The sequence below is a fragment of the Schistocerca nitens genome, chromosome 1, assembly GCF_023898315.1.
Source record: "Schistocerca nitens isolate TAMUIC-IGC-003100 chromosome 1, iqSchNite1.1, whole genome shotgun sequence".
Classification (NCBI taxonomy): Eukaryota; Metazoa; Arthropoda; class Insecta; order Orthoptera; family Acrididae; genus Schistocerca; species Schistocerca nitens.
The window spans coordinates 735438231-735462608 of NC_064614.1; the positions used below are offsets into that span (position 1 = coordinate 735438231).

At 44.0% G+C, this 24378-nt stretch overlaps 1 protein-coding gene across 1 annotated transcript in view; it reads right to left on the minus strand.

Annotated features, from left to right (window-relative positions):
• The window catches only part of LOC126260181 (amphoterin-induced protein 3-like), a 188436-nt gene that overhangs the window by 88385 nt on the left and 75673 nt on the right, over window positions 1-24378 (minus strand). The gene's annotated exons all lie outside the window — the stretch shown is intronic.

Here is a 24378-nt window from a genome sequence, read left to right on the forward strand (position 1 = left end):
ACCCTTCTCTATAGCTGTGAGACATGGACAACTCTTTCTAGGCATGAATCTCGACTCAACAGCTTCCATCTCCGCTGTCTCCGGAAGATCCTTCAGATCTCTTGGAGAGATAGAGTACCCAACACCGAAGTCTTTCATCGTGCAAGCACAACCAGCATCTTTGCACTCCTGAGTCATCGACGTCTAAGATGGTTGGGACATGTCAGGCGCATGGATCCTGAACGGATACCGAAACAACTGCTATACGGAGAACTTCAGGAAGGTGTGAGGCCAGTGGGACGACCGCATCTTCGTTTCAAGGATGTCTGCAAGAGAGACCTGACCAAGACCAGAATCAATCCAAGTCGCTGGGAAAGCATTGCAGATGACCGTGTCAAGTGGCGAGTAATGTGCGCAACGGCGTCAAGCTCTCAGAGGACGAACGCAAACAGGAACAAATCAGGAAGAGGACAAAGCGAAGAGACAGAGCGGCTTCTGTTCGAAGTCCCTCAAATTTCACATGTCCAGACTGCAGTAGGGACTGCCACTCTCGAGTGGGACGTTTTAGCCACAGCAGACGCTGCAGACTCTGAACCAAGCATGCTACACCGTCATCCCTCAAGGACGGACGGATGCCATTTATTTATATACGTCTGAAAATACCCTAAAGGAAGTTCACCAAAAATAATCTCTTTTTTTTTAAATTTATTCATCTGACATCCAATTAATAGACGAATAATGACAGTGTTATATCAGTATACACTGGAAGATATCCGTGTAATAATCTACTACACACACGGGTATATAAATGAAAAACAAAAGCGAAATTAATAATCGGGTTTCCAGCATGGAGCACAGAATTAAGAAGCCGCGAGGTTAACCACTGTGCAACCATTTCGTCTGAGGATATCGACCCGTAAAATGCACGTAAAATACCTCGGAGACTGACTGTCGTCTTTACAGAAGCGGTCTAGTATCTATGGATAAGCTGAGACGCGTGTTCGCGTACTTTGACCCCTCTTCTACCGAGCGATGTTTATGGGAAATCTGATCATGGCACTTAGCTTGTTGTCCTGGTCAAATTTCGTGACCTTCCATTTCTGTGCATTCGGCGAGAGAAAGGAATCAAATATGTGTGTGTGTGTGTGTGTGTGTGTGTGTGTGTGTGTGTGTGTGTGTGTGTGTGAGGGAAGGAAGAATTACTAGACAAAAAAGAGGCAGGTATGGCCGTTCATCAGCAATATTGACGAGTCATACAGCAATATTGCTGTATATATTGCATTATGTCGGGCCATATGGAGTCACAGCAGTGTAATACTGTCGCATATCAGCAATGGCGATGGCAACATTATTGCTTGCACTAACTGCCGTTTACACGCACATTTTCTTATTTATTTTAAAAATGCCCATCCCTTTGTTCAGTAAACGGTTCTGCGACTTCAGTTGCTGTGAAGTGCTGTGTAGGTGCAGTGATGTGCGTGGACCCTGCTGACTGACGCCTGCCGCCGCTGTCCCGGTCACGTAGCGAGTCTCCGGTTACCTGCAGCGCCGATGCGACGTCTGGGGCGCCGGCGCCGCGCTGCTTGCTGTCTTCAAGGACCTCCGGCGTCTCCTGTAACACTCTGCACCTGGCGCCTCACCTCACTGACGGTTTTGAGCAACACGACGCCCTATTTGAATAACAAATCTCACTGCTGTGCTTTGCGTTTTCATATGCTAACTTTTTCAGTCACTGGGTCGACGGTGCTGAGGCAGCCTAGCAAGTATTGTCACTGTAGCACGTGCTTCATTCTTCTTTAATTGCGAAAGGGGAAAACAGTGACGTCACACAGTCACGCAAAGGAACGTTATCGAATTTTTTTCTTTCCCAGGTCGAGATGGTACATGGTATACACACCTGTCACTATACTCAGAAATCAGAAGAAAGTTACTTTAACATAAGTAGAAGCTGTGTACACAGCAGCAAAGTCTTTTTTATGCTTATTTCTAATTGTGGGGTCTACAAAATGACATACGTCCACTGCCCTTGTCCATACGTTGGACAGACGAGACGTAAGGTTAGAAAACATTTTCGTGATCACTCACTCACTTACTGAAACTTCCTGGCAGATTAAAACTGTGTGCCAGACCGAGACTCAAACTCGGGACCTTTGCCTTTCGCGGGCAAGTGCTCTACCAACTGAGCTACCCGAGCACAACTCACGACCCGTCCTCACAGCTTTACTTCTGCCAGTACCTTGTCTCCAACCTTCCAAACATTACAGAAGCATTCCGGAAACATCCCCAGGCTGTGGCTAACCCATGTCTGCGCAATATCCTTTCTTTCAGGAGTGCTAGTTCTGCAAGGTTCGCTGGAGAGCTGCAGAGTGAAAATCTCATTCCACTTCCTATCGCTCAGCAGAATTTTCATGTTAGAATACACTGTCAGATTGGTAATGCAAGACAAAGCCCATAAACAGGAGAAAAAGCCATTTGTATCATATTGTAGTATTAATGATACGGTTGAAAACTTATTTCGCATAACACTTCGAAACACTATTAGACGATAAGAAACTTAGCGAACACGTTCAATCAGAACTAAGGGAAACATCTACACTGAAGAGCCAAAGAAACTGGTACACCAGCCTAATACCGTGTAGGGCCCCCGCGAGCACACGCAAGTGCCGTAACACGACGTGGCATGGACGAGACTAATGTGTGAAGTAGTGCTGGAGGGTATTGACACCATGAATCCTGCAGGGTTGTCCATAAATTCTTCTGAACAGTGCGTTGCAACGCATCCTAAATACACTCAATAATGTTCATGTCTATGGAGTTTGGTGGCCAGCAGAAGTGTTTGAACTCTTAAGAGTGTTCCCGGAGCCACTCTGTAGCAATTCTGGACGTGTGGGATGTCGCATTGTCCTACTGGAATTGCCCACGTCTGTCGGAATGCACAATGGTCCTGAATGGATGCAGGTAATAAGACAGCATGCTTACACCGTGACACCTGTCAAGAGTCGTATCTAGACGTATCAGGGCACATACCACTCCAACTGCAGACGCCCCACACCATTAGAGAGCCCTGACCAGCCTGAACAGTCCTCTGCTGACATACAGGGTATATGGATTCATGAGCTTGTCTCCGTGCTAGTACACGTTCATCCGCTCGATACAATTTGAAACGAGACTCGTCCTACGAGGCAACAAGTTTCCAGTCATCAACAGTCCAATGTCGGTGTTGAAGGTCCCAGGCGAAGCGTAAAGCTTTGTGTCGTGCAGTCAAGAAGAGTACACGAGTAGGCCTTTCGGTTCCAAAAGCCCACATCGATGATGTTTCGTTGAATGGTTCGCCCTGTAACATTTGTTGATGGCCCAGCATTTAAATCTGCAGCAATCTGATGAAGGATTGCACTTCTATCACGTGCACGATTCAGAAGCTTCAGTCGTCGTTGGTCCCGTTCTTGTAGGATCTTTTCCGGCTGCAGTGATGTCGGAGATTTGATGTTTTACCGGATTCCTGATATTCACGGTACACTCGTGAAATGGTCGTACGGGAGAATGTCCACTTCATCGCTACCTCGGAGATGCTGTGTCCCATTGTTCGTGCGCCGACTATAACACCACGTTCAAACTCACTCAAATCTTGATATCCTGCCGTTGTATCAGCAGTATCCGATTTAACAAGTTCGCAAGACACTTTTTGTCTTATATACGCGTTGCCGATCGTAGCACCGTATTCTACCTGTTTACATCTCTCTGTGTACCCATAACAGTTTCTTTGGCGCTTCACTGTGTTGTAGAAGCATCATACAAGGCACTAGTATGGACTTTATAGCAATATACAGTGTTCGATGTCCTCCTCAAGCCTTGCCTGACCTGAGGCGTTGGTCGGTTACACAGACGCGTTGTGGTTGGTATATGCAATTCATTCAAGAGCGTAACAAAAATTCTCAGGGAAGGGAAGTGGGACTTGCAGGAAGAAGTACGATGTCGTCGTCGCGAAAACCTGTTAGATAATGTTTGAGAGCTGATATTAAGACACACTGGAACAGTTGCACTGACTCCATCATGTACTTCGATTAAGGGGAAACTCCACCTAGAAGCTGATTGTTTTCCAGACTGTAGCAAGGAATGATCATCTGTAAGAACAAATAAATAGTACAGGGCGGCTTAAATTCTATTTTTTTTAATACGTACAGCCATTCGTCAATCGCGTTGATTGGTCTCGTAATCGTACTAGTCATTATGTTTGACACTCTTTTTACCTCTGCGTAACCACGTATTATGGAACTGTAAATGATCACACTTGTTTGTCAGTCATACCACTTAACAATGCAGCCTATCAGATTGCAGTCGTCGCAGAGGCGTAAGACTACAGAGCAAGTCTAAGGGGAGCCCACCCTAAAACTACCTTTTTGTCGTTTACCGCTCCGGTGACGACGTTCATATGGGCTTTGGAAATTTAAAAAGCTGCTGTTTTCCGATAACTGAAGCCGACGCGCTGTGATTCGTCTGCAGCGAACAACGTCAAACCGTCGACGCAGTCTTAACTCGTTACAGCGTCCCAGCGCCGATCCAGCACTGTGGGCGACGATGGGCGGTCAGTTGAGGCCACCTCTTGCTGTGCAACACTGCCTGGTTCGATATTCACCCGCCGCTGAGTTCGTCGTCCTCCTGGCTCCTTACTCCCGGCGCTACATGGACCTCAACGAACTTGCTGGAAAAAAATGCAGACACCTCTCATTCTGATCCGTTAGAATTCACATGTTGATAATACCCTTTCTGTGTCGCACAGGGCACACTGACCGTTGGTTTTCACGTTTCAGCTTCGTTTAGCATTTCAGTCCTCTCATAAATATTACAATCTGGTACAAATGGGTTCTTCCTCCTGTTGACGGGCTTTATCTTACATTTACCAGTTTCGCAATATGTTCCACCATGAAGATTCTGCAAGTTCTGATCTGACGTCCTGAGATAGGGTATTGCGTCACCGAAAGAGATTGGTAATTACTGAAGTGTTTATATTAATTTTCCTGCTTCATAATCTCGAAGTACTTAAATTTCTTGTCATGGTTCATCAATACACGTAGCCCTATTATTGACTGGCTTCAGGTCAATTTTTACAGAAGATAATTTGAGGAGACAATGATATACGCGGCGACATGGTGTTACTCTCCTCTGTCTTCTTGAGAAAACGTGGTGTTGACGAAAAGCAGCTTGCTACTGAAACAGTACACTCTTACCGCGCGAATTTGCTCTTTTCCAAGAGCAGTAAGCGAACTTTTCATAATTTAAATTCTGAGTAAAAACTTGCAATAAATTCCAATTCTTTACTCAAAATTTAAATTCTACTTCATCAGACCTTTTTTAATGTTCATAATAATATGTCGATGACCGTCAAAATCGGCTAGTTGACAACATGTCAAACTTTTTATAAATGACCTATCGTACTTGTAAGAGCACAGATACCGATCCTATACTTTAACTATCGAATACAGTCTTATGCTACTTTGCTACAGCGCTGACCGGGATGCCCTGTAATTCTATAAGGGAACGACTTGTGCATAGATATCGTATGGCGCGAAGTGTGTCAGTCGTGGCTGAGTTATTGCTGTCTAAATAAGCAGATATTCTTCTGGAAGTGTGATAAAGGAGTGCTGGGACTCTTGCTTTCTTCAGCCTTTAAACAACCCGTACTTAACTGAGAAACATCTTCTAAAAGACCCAGAAGTATCCTTTTTCGTTTTTACTTTGGGACACTTTGACGAAAGGACACCGTACATACTTTTACTCGCATTTTGCGTATTTCCATCAGTGCATCTTGCCAGGAGAGTATCAGATGCAAGTCTCTGATACACAGTTACTATCTCGACAACTTCGGTAGTTGTTAGTGTGCCACAGCTGCTCGCGCAGTCCATATTTCAAATATTTCTTAGACGTACTTGTAACTGGAATACAGCCAAACGTTTTGCAATTTAAAACACTCCAAAGATGGGAAATAGCCATTAATAATTTTTTTGTAAAAAATGTTTTATGATGTAGCGTCCAGAGTGATACAAGTTTTCCTTCGCTCCATACGCGAAAGGAATAGGACGATGAGTGAGCTCTATGGTACGAAACACCTTCCTCCAAGAACCGCACAATGCCTTTTGGAGAGCAGACGTAGTCCTCGGAACGGATGTTACGTACCAGTGCATTGTACACGAGGTGGACACACCACCTGACAGTCTGCAGCCGCTTGTTATGCAAATGCGGACTACAGTCGGCACCTGCTAATGGCTTTCCTGCTGCTCACGTTTCCTCAGCCCCTGCCTTTCACACTGTAGTTTCACCCTTTATTTGGGGTGGCTTCCTAGAACCGAATTTTGAAAAATTAACACTCACCAGGTCTTTATGATTGCGGTGGGGTGTAGATGGTTTTCAATTCATTAGCGAGCAAATGAAGGACGGGCTGCAGTTTCTCTAGAGAAATTTTTAGTGGTTGTTCAAGAATCCTGAATGTTTTAAGATCCAGGAAGCCTACGAAACGTTCTAAGTTTTCTACAGTAGATACATTTTATGCACCTTGTTCTACACTGATGAGCCAAAGAAACTGGTATACCTGCCTAATACCGTGTAAGACCTCCGCGAGAGCACAAAAGTCCAGCAACACGACGTGTCATGGACTCTACTACTGTCTGAAGTGGTGCTGGAGGGAACTGACACCATGAATCCTGCTAGGCTGTCCATAAATTCGTAAGACTACGAAGGGGTGGCGATCTCTTCTGAACAGTGCACTGAAAGGCATCCCAGATATGCTCAATCATGTTCATGTCTGGGGAGTTTGGTGACCAGCGAAAGTGGTCGAAGTCAGAAGAATGTTCCTGGAGCCAGTCTGTAACAATTCTGGACGTGTGTGTGTATCGCATTGTCCAGCAGCAATTGCCCAAGTCCGTCGGAATGCACAATGGACATGAATGTATGCAGGTGATCAGACAGGATGCTTACGTACGTGTCACCTGTCAGAGTCTTATCTAGACGAATCAGGGGTCCCATACCAGTCCAACTGCACACGCCCCACACCATTACAGAGCCTCCACCTTCTTTAAGAGTCTCCTGCTGACATGCAGGGCCAATGGATTGATGAGCTTGTCTCTTGTGCATCCGCTCGATACAATTTGAAACGAGACTCGTCCGACCAGGCAACATGTTTCCAGTCATCAACAGTCCAATGTCGGTGTTGACGGGCCCAGAGGAGGCTTAAAACTTGGTGTCGTGCAGTCATGAAGAGTAAACGAGTGTGTTCAAATCGCTCTGAGCATATGGAACTTAACATCAGAGGTCATCAGTCCCCTAGACTTAGAACTACTTAAACCTAACTAACGTAAGGACATCACACGCATCCATGCCCGAGGCAGGATTCGAACCTGCGACCGTAGCAGCAGCGCGGTTCCGGACTGAAGCGCCTAGAACCGCTCAGCCACAACGGCCGGCTAAACGAGTGGGCCTTCGGCTCCAAAAGCTCACATCGATGATGTTTCCTTGAATTGTTCGCAGGCTGACACTTGCTGATGGCCTAGGATTGAAATCTGCAGCAATTTGTGGAAAGATTGCACTTCTGTCGCGTGAACGATTCTCTTCAGTCGTCGTTGGTCAGTTCTTGCAGAACCTCTTTCCAGCCGCAGTAATGTTGGAGATTTGATGTAATGCCGGATTCATGATATTCACGGTATACTCGTGAAATGGCCGTACGGGAAAATCCCTACTTTATCGCTATCTGGGAGATGCTGTGTCCCATCGCTCGTGCGCCGACCGTAACACCACGTTCAAACTCGCTTAAATCTTGATATCCTGCCGTTGTAGCAGCAGTAACCGATCTAGCAACTGCGCCAGACACTTATTGTCTTATATGGGCGTTGCCGACCGCAGCGCTTATTCTGCCTGTTAACATATCTCTGTATTTGAATACGTATGCCTATAACAGTTTCTTTTGCGCTTCAGTGTATTTTAGATGAGTTCCATTACGTCACACCACCATAACATAATGAACTACTACTCAGCAGCATCAGTACTGGCGTGTCGTCAATCATGGAAACCGTAGGGGACGCGAAGTAAAACTTGAAAAAAAGAATGGAGAACAAAGTTGAACTGATTTTGGTTTTTACAACAGCGTCAACAGCAATGGAGACTAGACCTTTGACAATGTCAGCCATTCTCACTGGTGAACCGTCATAGAAGTCATTGAAACGAGACGTCGTCCAAATATCCAGAGCAGAAAGCCAACAGGCAATGAGGTTTTTACTATTGTAAGATACGAAAGAAATTAGCCAGTAGGGTCCTACCGAGTACTGAAAGGAATCGCCACATTGCCACAATTAGTGGTGCACTGGAAACATTTCCCACCATGCTGACAATGGTACAGGTCCACAGGAAGTTATCTTGGCACCATGTAGACTTGGGGTAAGTACAGTTCAGTTTAAAGTGGGACGGTTGGGATTTAAAGTTGTGTGGACATCGATACCACAAAAGAATTAGTACATCTTCAGCTTAAGGTGAGAAACAATCGTCGTGCGGAAGGAACAAAACCACCAATAATATATAGCGACTTAAAAAAAGAAGGGAGGAAACAAATGTGGACGACCAGCGGTGGATCTGAGGCAAACACTGAAGGAATATGAATAAAAATAATGAACCATCATGTAGTACGCAAAAGTTCAAAATGTTCAAATGTGTGTGAATTATGGGACTTAACTGCTAAGGTCATCAGTCCCTAACCTTACACACTACTTACTCTCAAGGACAAACACACACACCCATGCCCTAGAGAGGACTCAAACGTCCGCCGGGACCAGCCGCATAGTCCATGGCTGCAGCTCACTAGACCGCTCGGCTAATCACGCGCGGCACACAAAAGTAGTGCCGTCTCCAGTTAGTCACCCTAGATCAAGATTATATTTAACAAAACTCGCTAGTACAATTATTAATAGTTCTTGAGAGTTTGGTGAGACAAGGGCAAAAACTTTTTTTTTGTGCCTAAATCTGAAAGGAAGAAAGAAGAATGTTCATCCTCAACGTAAGCTGACAAGAGCCACAATGAGAAAAATGACACCCCTAAACGAATTACAGTCTTCAAAAATTATTAAAAATTCGCACCGAATACCTGCCGACTGAAGCCAAATCTACAAAATCCCCCGAGTATGAGAATAATTCCCGGCGCATTTGCGGACAACTGTATTTACCACTCAATTGTCTGTGGTAAGTGTTGAGCATCTCTTGTTACACTCTAGTTTTATCACTTTGCCTACGCACGCACGCGTGCACGCGCACGTGCAGCCACGTCCCCATCACCGTGTACTCTCCGAATAGGGATGACGCGTCTTAAATCACCCTTGAAATTTTTTACAAACTGAGGTCAGACAAATGGAAGATAAATGTACACTAATTATTTCGGTATCTTGCGGATGTTTAAAAACAATTGAGCATGCTTTTACAATATTGCCGTGAAACATTCTGCAGCTTTGTTCAAATGGTTCAAATGGCTCTGAGCACTATGGGACTTAACATATGAGGTCATCAGTCCCCTAGACTTAGAACTACTTAAACCTAACTAACCTGAAGACATCACACACATCCATGCCCGAAGAAGGATTCGAACCTGCGACCGTAGCAGTCGCGCGGTTGCGGACTGAAGCGCCTAGAACCTCTCGGCCAGCGGTTTTGATAAATTACACAAAACTTTTACTTCAAAACACTGCTTGACAACTGATAAGGAACGGAGAAAGTGTTGGGACAGGAATAATCGAAGACAATGATGGACGACATGCACATAGTAAATATGTGTTGGAAGTGGAGTGGTATATTTATAACGAAAAGTAATAGATTTCACTACATGGAAAGGAGGATACCGTACACAAATAACTTGCATGTCTGACACAGGTCAGACTCCCGGCACAGGCCGATATCAGATTCTCAGTAAGGAATATGGCCTCTTAGTCCGCTAACGAGCCTGTTATTCAAGCTGGCTACTGAACTGTTGAACGGTTTTCAAATCTTGCACGGTTCGGGGTGTTTGTTGAGAAACATGTCTGCCACAAGTATCCAGGGCATGCTCTATAGGGTTTATTTCCGGGGACGCAGGGCATTCCAGACGTTCAGTATCTTCAATTTCCACTAGTCCGACACGTCAGTTGCCCTTTGTGAGTGGGCATTGTAGTCCATGAACAGAAAGCCGGGACCTACCGATCCCTAAACAGACGGAAATGATCCAGAATAATACTCCCTACAATACCGCTGTGCTGTAACGGTAGCTCGCGCAAATACACAGTACGCAGCATTGTTTGGCCATTGTGATTAATGCCTCCCCACTCCACAGTGTCTCGCCCATATAGACGACGTTCATGAACATTGTGTTGTGTGTAACGTGTTTCCCTCTGTCTCCATACTAACTCGTGGTCAGAAGCACTTCCACTGTAGCGATATTCTCCGGAGAACGTCACTGTAGACCACTGTTCCTGACCCCAACCTATATGCCCCCTAAACTAACGAACTCTTTCTCGATGATGGCGTGGTTGAAATGGAATGCATTTAATAGACTTCCGGGGATACAAATAGCCTGATTTAATCGCCGCAAAATGATACTGACAGACACGTGTATCGGTAGCGGTTTCAAGGTCTGCAGCGATCTGCACTGGAGTGAAATGACCGTTCCTTGGCCTTTTTTAATTGCGAGATCACACTTCTGTATACAACCATTACTGTGGCTTTGACCGTTTTGAGCCGTTCACCTGCTCGTTCACGATCGCAAGCACTCAAATGTCGTCTTACAAAGTGGTTCAAATGGCTCTGAGCACTATGGGACATAACTTGTGAGGTCATCAGTCCCCTAGAACTTAGAACTACTTAAACCTACCTAACCTAAGGACAACAAACACATCCATGCCCGAGGCAGGATTCGAACCTGCGACCGTAATGGTCACGCGGTTCCAGACTGACGCGTCTAGAACCGCACGGCCACACTGGCCGGCTGATATCTTACAGACATGTTGCCATCCTACACGGTATGTAACTAATCGGTTCCACATAATTTTCCTCGAATACCATACTGCATGAAATGTTGAATGCAAACAGAGCGTTCGTTCACAGGCTTCGCTGCAGTTAACACGTGCCGCCCCCTACATTTCCTTTTACTGTCATTGGTCGAATTTTCTATAAAGTGTCAGTAGTTACTTAGCAAGTGTCAAGCAGTGCAGTTTCCATACCGAAAATTTCGCGGTTATTATGTTGAAAGTGGGCAGGAGAGAGAGAGAGAGAGAGAGAGAGAGAGAGAGAGAGAGAGAGAGAGTTATACATGGAACAAAGAGGAGTTAGTTGACGTCAAGATTTTCCATTGCCTGGTTGCTGCAACATGAAAATCCACAATGTGGAAAACAGTGTTCGCGGCATTACACGTTCTACTAGGTTCCTGCACGATTGAAAACACATTTCAATATTCTGGGCGCATACGGCCTTTTGCAAAGGATAAACCAAAATACAACGTAATTTTGAGAACATTTATCGTGGAGAAACAGCAGTCTGGCTAAAAGTACTTTAAATGGTGGTATACTAACAGTCTCGACCGCAAAATAAATTATTTTGCTGTCGAGATCGATTGTAATCGATTATACTATTAATGTGACTTCAAGGCTGAAGTTTCTTTTGCGGTAGGTTTTTGTGTCAGGGCGTAGACAGTGGACTTGTCAAGACGCTACTTTGGTGCACAGCAGGTATAATTTGTGGCACCGTTACGTGTTTCCCTTAGGCAGCTCCGACGTGGGACTGCAGGCGGTGGGAACTGTGCGAGATCTGGAGATCTGTCCGTCTTCCCAGAGAGCTACTCTGACGGCGCCTGCAATACGGTAACCTCGCTCCCTGGGTACCGTTAGCTTTCTACTCGGCTGCACTGTGGGTCTTCACCGTTTGCCGACGCTTCTGCTGTGCTGGAGTACCAAGTACATTTGCTTGCTACAAGATCTCGAGATACTTAATCCTCCTCCTCCTCTTCCTCTCCCCCCCTCCCCTCTCTCTCTCTCTCTCTCTCTCTCTCTCTCTCTCTCTCGGAATCAATAGCAACAGTCCAATATCTGTTATGAGCGTTCTTTTCTCTCACTCCCTTTCCACAAGGGCTGGGCGGGATGTTTTAGAACATCGTCCTGGTCAGTCGAAGATCCCAGAAGACTGGGAGTGAGGCAGTCGGGGGTTCCCAACTAGGAGGAAATTAAACGTGAAGGACTTACTAGTTCCAGGATTTACCTGACAACTAAGGAAACACTCCCAGACACCTTGGTCCGAATTAGGAGACTGGACCAATTTATCTCTGAGAATGTCTTTTACTGTCACAGATAAGAATTATGCATACAGGGTGATTCAAAAATCAAGTCCCATGAGACAAATACGCTGAACCAGCACTCCGTCGACGAACTTTCAGAGTTGGCAGTATAGACCAAAGCAAGAAATATGTTAAGGGAACATAGGTTCTAAAATAAATTCCTTAAGAGCTATGATTACTTGTTCATCTTCGTTACTGTGATACACATCTCGTCTACTCAAGTAGTGCTCCCAGCTCTCTTAAGAATGAGTTACAGAGCCTACGTTTACTGACTTTTTTCTTGTTTTGGCCCATAGCATCACCTCGGAAAGTTTTTTGGTGGAGTTCTGGTTTAGCTTATTTGTGCAATGGGACATAAATTTTGAATCACCCTTTTGTAAGTATTGCATATACATGTTGAGTACGTACATGTGTGTCATTATACGGAACGATCATAAAACTAGCTGTAGAGAAAGCATATGTGGAATGGGAGGCTTACAAAATATTCGTTCGACCGGTTCTTGAGAACTGCTTTTCAGTTTGGGACTACAGATGAATTAGGACAGAGTGTTATCGAGAAGATCAAAAGAAGAGCAGCATTTATTGGTAAGTGCGAGAAAGATACGGAGATGCTCAGCAAACACGAGTGGCACACACTGTAAGAGAAGCATTGTGTATCGCGAGGAGGATTACTGATAAACTTCAGGTAACATGTTGCTTTCTCCCACTTATGAAGAGTGTTTTGTATTATCGCGAAATATGGGAGAGAGTGTCACAGAAATGGTACAGGATTTGGGTTGGAAATCATTAAAAGAAAGGCGTTTTTCGTTGAGACGGAATCTTCTCACGAAATTCCAATCACCAACATTCTCCTCCGAATGCGAAAATATTTTGTTGACATCGATCTACGTAGGGAGGAACGATCACCAAGATAAAATAAGGGAAATCAGAGCCCGTACGTAAAGATATAGGTGTTCATTCTTTCCGTGCGCTATACGAGATTGGAATAATAGAGACTTGTGAAGGTGGTTCGATGACCCTCTGCCAGGCACTTAAATGTGATTTGCAGAGTATCCATGTAGATGCAGAAATGGAAAATTTAAGTACCAAATCTCAGATTTTTCGGAAGAATCAAAAATAGTTTCATTTTGTACATAACTTACTTGTATCTAAAAACTGAGACGGCATTGTGATACCACCTCGCCAGAAGAAAAAAAGAGGCAAATGAGGAAATGCTGTATTAAGAACTTTCTAAGTGCCGTATCAGGAAACTGACTGGTTCGAAGTGCCAACAAGAAAAGTTTTGCGTCAAACGCTACTTATACAGAGAAATTTTGTTTCAATTGTGATAATGTAAGTACAGAAGTACCGCAGTAATACTTTAACTAGTACAACTATAGTAAGAAAAACCAGTTCTCAATTCTTTTAAATCTTTTTACAAGAGACTAACGTAATGAAGTTCAAGCAAAAATTTCTCAGTATTTACTTCTGTTTCTTCCGCAACTTCATTCTTGGAACCAGATATTGCAAAGTCTACTGTACAACTGCCTCTGCCGATGAGGAGGAAGTCGCAACGCTGTCAAACAGGTATTTCTGTTTTGCAGCTGAGAAAGATAGCTTCTCTTTCAGATGAAGTACATACGCGTCACAGTTTTTCCTCTTTTGAATACGTTTGCATTTTATCATTCTCCTCTTTAAGTGTAAGAATTTTTATGCAGCTATTTGAGATTTATGAGTATGAAACACTTTGGTGATACTGCATTTGGATGTTTTACACACCACGCCTGCACTGACAACCATGTTTCAGAGGCATCTTTGAACGCACTGTAGTGAGTTGTATGCGTTGGAGTTACATGTAATGGTTCCATAAACATCACATTTAAACATTACATGTAATGGGTTTACAGGCTAATCTGACTCAAGTGTCTTGTGTAAATCTTGTGGAACAGAGGCCTTGCTTACGTTTCTTCGTTTCTCTGTTATTGCAAATTGTATGTCTAAGTTCAAAACGCTGTGTCCAGTCACCAAAAACTCCACGATCTAGTAGTGAATGTTTGAAACATATTTTCCTTGATTTGACACCTGCAGCAAGTTCGGGGAACGTTTTCCATTTCCACTAGACGAATGTCTCGGGAATAGCCACGACCAGAAAAATCAAGCAAATTAGAGTTCTTAAAGAGGCTTACAGATCGTCGTCCTCATTTCGCACCCAGCCGCTAATTAACGGAAAAGCAATGACAATTGAACCCGGGTGGCTATAATTGAAGTGCACCTACGCACGGAGGTGCATCATGGGATGTAATTATCGTACGGCAGCAAAACTTGGTAGATATGCTAATGCATTGATGTGGAACAGATTTATGGTGGAAAGAAATTAGTTCCACTTTTGACCACCAGGTGCAAATCTGGTGCTGTATAGCATCTCGGTGACGTCTCCAGTGCTTATATTGAACAAATTGTGCAAGCGGCAGTTAGTAATAAAATCAATATTATGCCTTTCTCACTTGTTTGACCTTCCCTGCCCACGTCCCGGTCCTAATCCATTGTATGTGGAAACATTTCTATAGGTCTTTCTTGCATACTCAACGCCAGATTTGCACCTGGTGGCCAAAATTGGAAACTGTTTCAGCGTAAATTGCGTCCGCTGTAATGCATCAACATATCTGCCAAGTATCACTGCTTTACGATAAATACAGCCCGCATTGGATCTATGTGAACAGCTGCAGTTTAATTATAATCACTGGATACTTTCCATCATTGTAAGGTAGCTTGCGGAAGTGCACAAGTTGATTTTTTGCCGCCTCGGTGTTTGTTTCATTAAGAACCAGTGAGGAAACAGACAGCTTTCGCATGGAGCACAGGACGTACTGAAAGTAAATAAGGATACATATTTATCAACCTGAATGTCACTTTGATTACAACAATGCTTTACTTACTACGCCAGGTCTGTATTGGCTATGATAAGGATCTACTTTCCTCCGGCCTAGAAATTGACTAATTTGCAAGAGAAGGTTCAACGTGGAATTCGAACCGCGTCGCAACTTACTGTTACTGTCTGGGTGCTGCCGTAGAGACAGTGGCGCCCTGATGTATGGGAAAGTTGGCTCTCTTCTGAGACACCTGACACCCACGCGCTTTCGCCGCGCCTCCAGTAGCGCGAGATGTGAAGTGTGCTGTGAGAATGATATCTTGTCTATTTACCGGTCGTTTCCCTTGCAGTTCCCACCGCTGTAAATCATCAGACAAGTCTCTTGCAAACAGTGGCCAGTGGAGTTTCTTTCCCGAGTTATTTCAAACAACAGGAGACTGAAAACAGCAGCGTCCGCTCGGCGTCTCTGAAGCGAGCATCGAAACAGACGTAAATTCCATCGGTGTTTGGTTACTACAAATAGACTAGAGGAGGTATCTGGAAGTGGAAGGGAGTAGCGACTTACGGAGGGATGAGTATAATACGTAATGCTCTCACCAAGAGGCAGTAAGTCACGTTTCGTTTGACTGTGACTTCGTCTCTAAATAGAGCATGTGAGACGCGAGTAATGACCTGCACGCGAAAGAGGTGTGTAAACAGCCAAGATTCTGGAGTAGTCTGACTCAAATCCAAATGCGGCCCTCTTAGATGATGTACGACTGTTTCCCTGAATGCGTCCTCCAACGAGGCCGATGAAACTCCTTCTTCCCAGTGTTCATCTTCTGCACTGTTGTCAACGCGACGTTATACGATTAGAAATATTTCTATTTTCTGCCTTCAGACTAAACTGCCTCTCTAGAAGTAAAGCTGCCTTCAGTCCGAATCTAGGTTTCCAACACCAAAGTGCTTCACTTGGCGTGGTATCGCAGAAGATGGTATGCTATTGCTCTCCTACTACCTCGTAACTAGCTTATCCCACCAGTGCTGGCTTATTGTTTAAAGTGGATTCCGAAGCATGGTGTAATTTGATATTTTTCACTCTAACACGTCATTGTCAGAGGTAACTACTGAGTGACGAGGCCAATAAAAACAACCTTTGTAGGACTCGTGCTTTGAGGTTCCGTACAAAATTATAAATACATACAGTTTATACGTTAAGTATGTATATACAGTTTGAGGAGTGTGTATGTGAGTATCGAAACACGTGACAGATGGCCACATCCCTCGACTGTATTGACTTACAAGAAATTATATTGAACAAGAAGTTTACTGATACCAGTCGTCGTTTATTTATCTCCACGATTTGTTTCAAAGGTTTAAACCTCCATCGTCAGGTGGATTTATATTTGTTAGTATGACACTGTGTGTGTGTGTGTGTGTGTGTGTGTGTTTGTGTGTTTTTACTGTCATATTTTGTGAACCAATATATTGGTTCACAAAATATGACAATATACATGTGACGTGTTACGACAGTGAAAGGAACCTGCGACTACTGGAGACAGTGCCGTAAGTTCCTCAAAAAAATCTTAACGCAACGCGCACACGCGTGTCATACTAACAAGTGTAAATCCACCTGGTGATGGAGGTTTGAACCTTTGAAACGCGTCGTGGAGACAAACTGTAACTGGTAACAGTAAACTACTTGTTTCATTTAAAGTCAATAACAGTCACGGTCAAGCCTAACCTAAAACGTTCGCATTTAAAGTTGACTTAAAAGCTTAAATTTTTACACTGTCAACGAACCATAGGCCGTACCATTTACAAATTTCAACTTGATAGCTCTACCATTCGTGAAAAAAAGGGGTCTAGACAGACAGAAAAATGCCTCTATAATGGTTCTGTTTTTACCTGTTGAGGTACAGAACACTAAAAATAATTAATGCAGACAAAGGAAAGCTCACTTCACCAATTTATGTGACTCGTCAAACTGCTTTACCACAAAAAAATTTTCAGGGAAACACTAAATGGCTTGATGCGTAATCGGGTAATGTTTCATAACTTACTGATAGCACAGGTCGTACATATAGCACAGAGGTCGAACTTAAGTTAGCCGGTGAAATCACAGTGGTGGCATTAAGTTTTGTCCCCAAATACGTAAGACAACGGTTACGAAAGAGGAGTGTACTTGTGCCCATCAGCGTACTGTACGTGAATGAGCTGAAGACAAACGTCAACTTTCTCCGCACTGACTCGTGGGGTGATGGTAATCCGTCTCGTCGCGACCACGTCTTAAGCTCTGCAATTCCTTTGAGAGTACTTCCGATTAGCTCGGCATGTGCTGACGCTAAAACGCAGCTTTTCCCCTTTTCGCTTCGTAATCAGTATTACCGCATTCCACAAAATAAAAAAACGCACGGGAAGAAACAAACTTATACTTCGCCAAATTCTCGTTTTTGTCTTGGGAAAAATCTTTTTCAAGCTAGGCAGCTGAACAGACCATCAACGTCTCAGCTATTTCTCGCTCTCTACCACAAGATGTTAAGGTTTTATAAATTATTTATGCACGTCTGCACACTTGAAGTCATTAAATGGTGATGCCGTCTGCACGTAGGTAACCAGCTGACTGTGTAGAAAAATTTTCTTGATTATAGTAGTGCCGGCAAGGAAGAAAATTGCATTTGGCAGTTCCTTGACAGTTCTCGAGATAATGTCTTTGGGTAGTCTCTCTCCTCATTGTCTTATTGGATATGTACAACACTACTGTTGCTGCTTTGTCTGCAGACAGGGGACTGATTCCAGCAGATGTTGATAGATGTACACAGTGTGTCGAAATAAGGTTAAACACTATCTTTACCCTTCAGTAAATATATAACTATAGGAAACACTGCCGTTCCTCGGCTAAGGGCTAATCAACACCATCAGAAATATAAACTATCCACAGATAGTAGCAACCAAAAATTGTTGGAAGGCTATGGAAAATTGCTGTCATTAGTCTCTTTTTGTTTGACAGTACTTACATATAGTTGTCCAGTAATCTAGTTATGGAACGCAAGATGAAAGATGCAAGTTTAATTGAGGCACAGTCTCGTGTGATGCACATTCTTTTTCAACGTGTAGGTGAAATAACTTATTTTATTGTAGGCAAAAGAATAACAGTTAATATTTCTGTCTTCCAAAATAATTAATTAGAAATAAGAATATATGAGAGAGACGCTAATTTATATTAGATGACCTCGAATCTGCGAACCCCATTATTTTTATCAGAGTTGTAACAGCGTTTCGAGGAGTGATGGAAGCAACTTGTGCCACATACAGAGATTGACGTTGAGAGAGTGGCGGTGTAGAGGGGGTAGGGGAGGGGGGTGAGGGAAGCTACGCTTCTTTCAAGCAAGTCAGCCGGAAGACTAATATATTCCGCTTCCTGCCCACCGTCTGCGACGGAACTCTCACTCCACGGTGATAAATTTAAATCTTTCGTATACTCTAAAAGTGAAATCGCCTTTTACAGCGACTTTCAGTTAGTCACAACAAAAACAGCTACAATCACCAATGGCTACCACTGCACCGAAATACCATTTGGTCTCAAGTTGGTAGCCACAGCTGAATAACCACCACTACCAGCACAGTAACTCATCGACGCACTCCTAGTGAATTTCCATTTCTGACCTTGTATGTGATAATTATTTCTTAAATTAATGTACATGATTAATTCTTTTGATAAATTGTGTTTGTTTCCTAAAAATTAAAAATGTTCTAGTTTATTTTACTGCATTGGTCCTACCGCACATGTGGGGAAGTAGTTTCAGGTAAATACGAGGGTTGAATGAAAAGTAATGCCTCCACCTTCGTTAACTGGATTTGGATCGGAATATTTTAATAAATCAAACGCAGAAATAATCCTTAGAATATGATCTTTAAGTAACGATATTCACTTTTCCACATAATCACCCAGCGAATTGGATACATTTCTGCCAACGATGAACAAGTTCTCTGAAGCCGTCATGGAAGAACTCGAGACACTGTTTCCGCATCCACAGTCTCTCAGTTCTCTCGTAATGGTGTACCCACGTTTCGTCTCCCGTCACAATTGAATGGAGAAAGGCGTCACCTTCATTGTTGTAACGCGAGAGGAGTTCCTGGCAACTTTCAAGTCCATGCGCTTTCATTTCAGGAGTCAGCATCCGGGGTACCTATCGTGCACAGATCTTTCCACAGCCAAGCAAAGCAATAATGTGATCCATACGTTCTTGCCGATTGTGCTGCTTGCAGTATCTCTCTGAGTGATACGACGATCCTCCTGAATCAGTCTGTCAACATTTTGCTTGTGAAACTCTGTGGTTGCTGTCACAGGACGCCCAACCCTGTCACCCAGGTCAGATGTTCCCGCCTCAACATCATTTAACTTACTCGCACAACGATGCACAGTATAACATCAACACAATCATCATAAACTGTTTTCATTCTCTAATGAATCTCCTTTAAGGTGACACATTCTGCTGTCAAGAATTCAATGACTGCACGTTGTTTAAATCGCACTGACCGACCGTCTGCGCTGGGTTCCACACGTTACACTGTAACACAGCCGTTCAATGCTAAGACTTCCCGGCAACTGGAGCTGTAGAGAAGAGGCTACGGAACAAGCCAGTACCTGCCGCATACCAATGATGCCAACTGTTGAAGAGTTACGCAGGTGGAGGCATTACTTTTCAGTCAACCCTCGTATTTTTCCACAGCTAACACTGCTTTTGTTTTGAAATCATGTTACCAACTAACTTTGCTCTGAATTCTGAAATTTATTTATTTATCACACACATTTGTGAGCTGGATGACTTCGCTCAGCGCATTGCTGCGTTTCACCCTAACAACGTTTACGTTTCCATTATTATAGTAGTCAAATCCCGATTCCAAAGTAAACACTAAAAATACTCTTGACATGTGGAAACTTGCCTGCTGCAAGTGACAGTTATGTTTATTTCCAGCCGAGAGCGGAGAGACTGGTCTTAGCTAGCGCTACCCCCTCACTGGTGGCACCCATCTGTCAGCGTGGTCAACAACAGGAACCCGGCACTGAACTGTACATGTATTCCCCGTCATCTACATTGGACTGATACAGCCAGGACAAGAAAGCTTTCACAGTCAGGCGGCCGAACCGACATCTCACGTGTCCCATTTAGTACCGTACAACTTAAACGTCAGCTGCGAGGGCAACTTTAAACGCCAGTAACAAATTTTGGGAAAGCTATTGAGCCACAGATTTTCTTTCAGTTTTACACTTAGCCACGCAGCGAGAATCCAGTGAAACAATTATGTATTCAAGAAACTTTAGTGACATTTTCTTGACTAATGTTGGTAGCAGGCTATCACAAGCCTGGATACTCATCAGTAATCTGTGTCTTGTGATGGGCGTCTTCAGTCCGGAGACTATTCTGACGCAGCTCTGCACGCTGGTCTGTTCTGTCTATGCACCTCTGCCTAACTACTGCAAACTAAATCCATCTGAACCTGCTTTCTGTGTTCAAGGCTTTGTGTGTCTACAGTTTTTACCTCCCACAGTCTCTTTCATACCGACTTGAAAATTCCTTGCTGTCACAGGCCATAAACCGATCCCTTCTCTTAGTGAAATGAGCAAAAAATGAATTTTTTCCTCAGTTTCATTTAGTATTTCTTCGTTACTTATTCAATCTACCCATCTAATTTTCAGTATTCTCTGTAGCACCGCATTTGAAAAAATTCTTTTCTCTTCGTCTCTAATGAGCGTATCGTCCACGTTTCTCTTCCATATAAGGCTGCACACTAGTACCTCCAGAAACGATTTTCTAGCACTTCCATTTATATTCTAGGTTAAATTTCTCTTTTTCAGAAAAGTTTTTCTGACTACTGCCGTCTGCTTTTTATATCCTATTTCAACCATCGTTAGTCATTCTGCTGCCCAAATAGCAACTCAATAACTGCTTACAGTATCTTATTTGCTATCAGCTGATTTACTTCCATTAAATTTCATTACCCTTCTTTTAATTTTATTGAAATCTTATATGTAATATCATTACAGTATATTCCGTTCAACAGCTCTTTCAAATCCTTTGCTGCCTCTGACAGAATTACAATGTCAGCAGCAAGTTTTTATATCTTATCCTTTAACTGTAATTCCTCTTCCATATTTCTCCTTGGTTTCCTGTGCCGCTTGCTCAATGTACACATTAACATCCGTGTCTCATCCCTTCCTTTCATGTCCGATTCGTCCAGCTGCAGCCAAGTCTCTGTATAAGTAGTTGATAACTCTCCGCTCCCGGTACTTTAGCCCTGGTACCTTTAGAATTTCAAAGAGTGCATTCCAGTCGACACTGTTGAAGGCTTCCTCCATATCTACTTAAGTTGGAAACGTGGGTTGGGCTATCCTTAACCTGTCTTCTAAGATAAGTCATAGTGTCAGTACGGCCTCGTATATTCCTACACTTCTCCCGAACCCAGACTGGTCTTCCATGGCCTGGCTTCTACTAGTTTTTCCGTTCAGCCATAAATAATTCGTGTCAATATTTTCGGTAATTGCTGCAGTTCTCAAGCACGTGTTTTCTTTGGAATACGAATTATTACATAGGACAATGGAATACTCTTGCACCCACTACACTTTCCATGTGCTCGCCGAGTTATTCTCGCCTCGGCAACGGTGTTGAAAGCGCCGGCGTGTTTACCGAGCGGACCGTGGCTGCGGCTGTCACCTTCGGCAAGTGGCGCCGCGGCTAGTTATTTTTGGGGAGGCGCGCATCTGGGTCGTGAGAGGGCATACGCGGCAGTGGTGGCAGGGGGGGGGGGGGGGCGGCGGCGGAGGACCAGACGAGCCTTTGGCCGGCCAGCAGCTGGCAGGGCGCGCTGAATGAAGTCCGCGGATGAAAGGCCCGCGCCTACCTGTGCTGCGCTGTGCTGTGAATGGCCGATGCCCAGCTGTCTGGCGGAACCTCCCACCGGCCGCTGTCCGTGGCGGGCGGGCGTCCACCGCCGTTGCTTCGCTATATATAGCTGCTCCGAAATACCGGCGTGTTTGCCCCATGCGGAATATGCGCGCAGCGGACTTGGCGGTCAACACAACTTGCCGAAGATTCTCATGTAACCGGGTGCTAAGAGCGCTGTAGGAGCCAGCAACTTGACTGCCGAAGTTGTCCCAATCAAGAAAGGCATTAAGGCCCCTGGTAACGATCCAACTAGTCTGCCAAATTCACTGTTTCCTATCCGCGGTTTTGTCTAAAGTACAGAGGTGTTATCAAAGTTTGTCAAATTTAACCTCTCTTTTGAAGCAGCTGCCAGTTTGTCTGCATTGGTAACCATTCCCACTGGTGTCAGTAAACTTCACGACAATGTGGTTCGTGCACTGACTTTAGCTCTGTATATAAAGAATAAAAACTAAAATAAGACGCTTATCTAATGAGTGTTTGAAATTGAAACATAAATATGCACATCAAAATCTACCTGAAATTCATTAAAATAACACAAAGCCGCAACATACATCGGGTATCTGAGAGTCCTTCCTTGATTAAAAACATTGATGAGGCATAAAGTATGATACACAGGAAAATTTTTGTCCTTGCAAGTGCCATATTCAAGTTTTTGTTTACATACACTCTTACTGGTACTTTGTTCAAATGGTTCAAATGGCTCTGAGCACTATGGGACTTAACTTCTGAGGTCATCAGTCCCCTAGAACTTAGAACTACTTAAACCTAACTAACCTAAGGACACCACACACATCCATGCCCGAGGCAGGATTCAAACCTGCGACCGTTGCGGTCGCGCGGTTCCAGACTGAAGCGCCTAGAACCGCTCGGCCACACAGGCCGGCTGGTACTTTGTTACAGGGCACTTTGAATCAAGGGCCCATTGAATCAACTCAAACCGGGAGAAAGCTCAATGTGTCCTCTAGTACCACGAGACACAGTCACTAAAAACAGTCGAGCGAATATTCCAGACGGCATACCATCGACAGACACCAGATGTTAAAATGATCAAGATGTGGCGGGCAAAGTTTATGGAAACATGGACCGTCTGTGATCTCCCTAGAATGGGCAGGCCTGAAGTTAATGCATAGGCAATTCAGACAGTGAGAGAGGCCTTCGTGAGAAGAACCAAGGTATCAGTCTCAAGAGCCTCACCCGAGTTCCAGATTCCGAAGACATTTGTGCACGCATCCTACATAAACAACTTTTCTGCGCGTCCAACGTCCAGATCCTACAGACCCTCCAACCAATGGATTACAGTGCTCATTATGACTTTGCTGTTGCCATGTTGGTTGAGACTGAAGACGATGGTCACTCTTTGAAACGTGTCCTTTTGTCAGGTGATGCATCACCCTGAATGTGTCTCGCGATACCAGAGGACACCTTACGCTGTCTTCTGGATTTAATACATGTTTGCAAATGGTGTCAGATTCCGCTGTTACGTCACTGGGCCCCGCATAGAAGTAACAGTAAATATGCATGTAAACAAAAACTTGAGTAGGTCACATGCAATTCAAGACAAAAATTATATGTTTATGTGTCATACTTTGTGCCTTATTAATGTTTGTAATCAGGGAACGACTTCTTGGACTCGTCAGTGGCGCAAGCGGGGAGCTTCGATTATTTCATATTTCTTCTTAACGTCTTTCTGCGTGATATAGGGCTGGAAAAGACGCAACACCTCTACCATTATGGTGACTGCCAGTGCACTTTTTAATTTATCCTTTTAGTTTCCACAAGTGTGGAATCTCAACAATATAATGAGATGACTTTCTCGCGAACTATGCGTGGCGAAACATTAACACAAACAACGGCCGCCATCGGGTCCAATCGGCCGCAATACAAATTTCTCTCAAACATGTCTAACACAGTCTACGTTTGCCAAATTCACTGTCAGTTTACAGGGGTCTTTCGATAAACAACTTGTCAGACGACGTCATTGTCACGGATACACGGAGGGTCCTGGAAAATCTATAGAGACAGAAATGGTACTAACCGCAACTGCTTGATGTACTAAAATTAATCGTGCTAATGCCATGACAAATATATCCAGCTATTGTGAATCAAGAGCGACTGATGTTTCATGAGCTGGCGGACCATTTGGCGAAAAGAAGTGTGATTGATCGTCACTTTACTACTCTTGGCTATCTCATACGGATTTCGTTGCCAACTTGAAGAAGCGAGTCTTTCAGGAATGGGAGCAGATGTGGTAGGCGTCATAGCAGTTGGAAGGAACATATTACCGGAGTGGCCATGCGGTT